Source organism: Panthera pardus, unplaced genomic scaffold, assembly GCF_024362965.1.
Source record: "Panthera pardus isolate Hobbes unplaced genomic scaffold, ASM2436296v1 HiC_scaffold_21, whole genome shotgun sequence".
NCBI lineage: Eukaryota > Metazoa > Chordata > Mammalia > Carnivora > Felidae > Panthera > Panthera pardus.
This window is the reverse complement of record NW_026526777.1, coordinates 5,124,691-5,129,766: the sequence shown is the minus strand read 5'-3', so window position 1 is coordinate 5,129,766 and position 5,076 is coordinate 5,124,691.

Below are 5,076 nucleotides of genomic sequence, written 5' to 3'. Positions count from 1 at the left end.
TTAGAGTTGTGTGCCGAACTCTTAACTCTCAGCCCTCCCACATCAATGCTTGTTCCTTCCATCATTTTGCTTACCACGCTGCCCTCCTCTGCCCCCAGCTCCCCAGCCAGACGACAGAACGGGGTTGGTCCGAATAATAATAATAATGCAAACAGAGAACTCCTGAGGGCCAGAGACCGGGACAGTTCATTAAGGGTTTTAGTTTGTGTATCAGCTACTACACTAGATGCTTTATACCTCATCCAAAATTCACAACAACCCTGTAGAGTAGAAGTTAGTTCTTCTAGGGGCGCCTGGGTGGCTCAGTCGATTGAGCGTCCGATTTTGGTTCAGGTCATGATCTCTCAGTTTGTGAGTTCGAGCCCCGTGTCAGGCTCTATGCTAACAGCTCAGAGCCTGGAACCTGCTTCGGATTCTGTATCTTCTTCTCTCTCTGCTCCACCCCCCCCTCTCAAAAATGATAAACATTAGAAATTAGTTCTTCCAGTCTCCGTTAAGACAGAGGGAATAAATACTTAGCAAAATCAGTCAGCTTGGGAAGACAGGACTTGAAGTCAAGACTTCCTGTCACCAAGGGCCACGTACTTGCGCTCGTACCACGCTGCCTTCCTCTACCCAGCTCTGGACTCCCAACACCCAGCACTTTGCTTGACCCTTCATAGGGGGACGACAAAATATTTGTGGAATGACTGCGTACATATAATCGTATTTTAAAGTCACCAAGAGCAGCTCCAAGTAAATGTATTCATGTATTAGCTCCATTGTGTGGATAACCACTCAACCCCTCTATTGGGAACACCCATTAAAGTGTTTTTGGGTAGGGCTGGTTTCACAACAAACAAGGGATCCGGGTCATAAGCACTTCTGCTGAGTTGTCGCAAACCGAGAGAAATAGAGTACGAATTTCCACTATTAATATCAGAAGAATAACAGAAACAGAGGAGGAAGGATGAATTGTGCGACACTACTTAATAGTTTAAAAACAGCTGTGTACCAGGGAGTCTGGGTGGGTCAGTTAAGTGACCGGCCCTTGATTTCGGCTCAGGTCACGGTCTCACGGTTTGTGAGTATGAGCCCCGAGTCGGGCTCTGCCCTGATGCCCAGGGCATGCTTGGGATTCTCTCTCTCTCTCTGCCCCTCCTCTGCTCGCTCGCTCTCTCTCTCCCTCTCTCTCCAAATAAACAAAAACGTTAAAAAAAATTTTTTTTTTAATTATTTAAAAAACCGAGCTGTGTACCTTTAAACTTTCATGACCCGTCATAATCATAATGGCTAACACGGATTAGTACCTACCGTATGCCATTTCCCACCCTGCTGTTTTAGGTGTACTAACTCGTTTAACGCCCACAAGAAACGCTGAAACTCATCGACTCCCTGAAGTGGATGCAACCCTCCTCCATTTCACAAAGGAAGAAACGGAGTCACAGAAAGGCTAAGCTCGTCCAAGTTAATATTGAAACCAGGATGCCACTCGTGGCCCGCCAGGTCCCGGGGCTGTTTGCGGAACCACTGTGCTCGCTGCCTCCCCAGCCCGCAGCTTCCCAAGGAAGAAAACGTACATTCTTGACTCCAGAGCCCCTACATCCAAAAGTCACTAGTCATCCAAAAGCCCTTGTCAAGGGCAACTCAACCATGTCCCCTCATGCTGCCCAGCTCTCAACACACCCTCCCTTCCGGTGCCCACTCTTCCAGATCATTCCCTATCACTCAGTCCTTTATCGCTATTACCTGGGCTCTCACCACACAATGAGCAATCTCCAAAACACTGGCCTTGTCCTTCGTTTTTCTGCTGAAAAATTTTTCTTGGGGGACCAGACTCCTGAGCACTCTGACCCATCAGAACTTCCAGGCCTTCCTCCTGCTTTCTCCCTCGGCTCCAGTCGCACGGAAGTACGCGAGTCCATGAACCCACCAGACCCTTTCCTGCTCCACACCTTTGCCGACGCTGTGTTATCTGCCTGGGGTATGCCTTCGCCCCTCTCCATCCCTAGCTATTTCATGCTTCAAGGATCGGTCTGAGGATCCCTCTTTGTGCAGGCTTCTAAAACCTCCCACTCAAAGCTAAATATAGAGCCCCCTTGTAAATGTCCATTACTAAACGATTTGTTGTGCATAAATTTGACTTTGCCAGTGCCTACGAAAGGAGACTACCTCCTCCGTGCCAGCAGGTGAACACAAACTATGCGATAATGCACTGACTCCTTCTGTGTCTTCCTTGGTTTTGTTTCTCAAGAGAAGACACCAAGCATGTAGCAAAGACACAGGCAAGACTCTGTGGCCTCACAAAGGCCCTGTAAGTCCTCCTCTTAGTGAATCAGTGAACACGGAAGTGGTCTTGAAAGCCCCTAACACACCTCCTAAGTGTGTCTGCAGTCTGTCTAACCTCTTTCATCTACCAGGCCCTGCCACCATCTTGGTCCCCACCACCTCTTCCTGGACAACAGCGCTTTCCCTCCGACATTCACACTTGTCCCAGGCCGATCCATTCTCTACACCATAGCCAGAGGGGTCTTTCCAAACACAAATATGATAGCGGTGGCCGGGGCAACCAGTAGATTGCTGGTGTGTAGCTTTATATCTGTAGGAGTTCATAAGTTGAAAGTTTATAAGTAGAGGGTGCCTGGGTGGCTCAGTCGGTTAAACATCCGACTCTCGGTTCCGACTCAGGTCATGATCTCACAGTTCATGGGTTCGACACCTGCCTCAGGCTCCGCGCCGACAGCTTGGAGCCTGCTTGGGATTCTCTCTCCTTCTTTGCTCGTTCTCTCTGTCTCTCTCTCAAAATAAATAAATAAACTTAAAAATTTTTTGAAATAAAAAGATAAAAAAAAGAAAGTCTGTAAGTAGAGAAAAATCGGAAAAGACATTCAATAATCTAATTCCCCAAAATGTGCCAAGCCCACGTGGCCTTATGAACTAGTTCTACCACCTTCGGTGAAAGGATACTTTCCATGTAATTTTAACTGCTCTGAAGCATAGAAACTTCAAAGTTCATTGAACACCATTAATGTAACACTGATTCCAAACTAGATGAGGATGATTCTCCAAAAAGAAAAAAATAAGGCAGGGATGAGCCTGTGGACAAATCCAGCCTGCCAAGTGTTTTTACATGACCTGTGGCTACCATTTTCAAAGATTGAAAAAACTCAAAAGAATAATATTGGTAACATGCAAAAATTATATGAAATTCAATCCAGTGTTTATAAATAAAGTTTTATTGGAACACACACAGCGATCATCTGTTTATGTATTGACTGTGGCTGTTACCACAGCCAAGTTGAATAGTTGCAATGGAGACTGTCTGGCTGCACAAGGTAAAATATTCACTATCTTGACTTTCAAAGGAAAAAATTGTCAGCTCCTGATAATCTCACTTATAAATATGAATCTTAGAAATCTCAATTCAGAAATTAAGAATAAAACAATCTTAAGTTAAATTTTAGTAAATTGAACCAAGCAGTGCTCTAAAAGAACAAAAAATGCAACCAAGCAGAGTTTATCCCCAGAATGCAAGAATGATTTAAGAAATCTTCTATTGCAATTTACTGTTTAGACACATTAAAGGGGAGGAAAAACCTGTAATAGTCTTGACAGATTCCAAAAAATAGTTCTGATAAAATTCAACAACCACAACTGATTAGGGAAAAAATTAGCAAGCTAAAAATAGAAGGTGTTTCAGTCAATATCCAATCAGAAAAACTGAAACCATGTTAAATATCGAAAACCCAGAAACTGAAACATAAGAAACTGAATACAAAAGTGATAGAAGGGTTTGAGGACTAAAACAGGGAAGATGAGGTTACTTAGCAAGTCCGGGAAGCCATTACCACTCTTGGGGGAATTTTCATTCAGAACCAGTGCTGCCCATTACAGGATGCCAAAAGCCCACACTCCAACCCAAACCATAAGAATCTAGGAGCCTAACTGCCTTACTACTGTGGCTCCCAAAATTGGAGTCAGAGCCCACAAATACCACACTGCCAAGACTTCTGGAATGACTGCAGGAACTGCACTGCTAGACCAGGAACCTTGGAGCCATATTCATTTTCCATTATTACTGCCACTGCTGGGGACATTATCAGAAGCCAAGATGAAAAAAAACATTTTTCCCTTCTTCCCACCTTCCAGTCTTTCACCAGGACCACCCATTGATAAAAGTACAGAATGTACAGAAAGAATATATAATTATTATGTATCCAACCAAGTCGGATTTATTCCTGGAAGGCAAGGATGGTTCAACCTACAAAAACCAATGAATGTAATAGAACACATGATAGAACGAAGAAGGGAAAAACCACACAACCATCAGAACTTATGCAGAAAAAAAATGGACAAAATTCAACACCCTTTTCATGATTGAAAGCAATCAACAAATTAGGACTACAAGGAAATGACCTCAACATAATAAAAGCCATGTATTGGTTTGCTAAGGCCGCCATAACAAAGTACCAAAGACTGGGTGGTTTAAACAATGGAAAGGTATTTCCTCATAATCCTGGAGGCTAGAGGTCTGCAGTGAAGATGTCAGCAAGGGCAGTTTATTGTGAGGCCTCTCTCTGGCTTGTAGATGGTTGTCTTCTCCCTGTGTCTTTATATGGTCCTCTCTCTGTGCATGGCTGTGTTCCAATCTCCTCTTCTTACAAAGACATAGGCCATACTGAATGAGCCCACCCATATGACCTTATTATAAATACATTATCTCCACATTGGGGGTGGGGGGACCCATTTCAACCTATGACATTCTGCCTTCTGCATCCCCCAAATCCAAGTCCTTTTAGCAAGTAAAATGTGCTCACTCCATCCCAACAACCCCAAAGTCTTAACCCATTCCAATATCAACCCTCAGTCCAAAATCTCATCTAAATCTCATCTAAATCAGGTGAAGGAATCTCAAGGTATGATTTATCCTGAGGGGAAAAATCAACTCCAGCTGTGAATCTGTAAAACCGGACAAGTTATATCCTTCCCTAATATAATGGTGAGACAAACAAAGAATAGACATGCTCACTTCAAAGGGAGGACTAGAAAAAAAGGAAAGGAGTCATATTTGGGTTTTTTTAGGCTCCATATATAAGT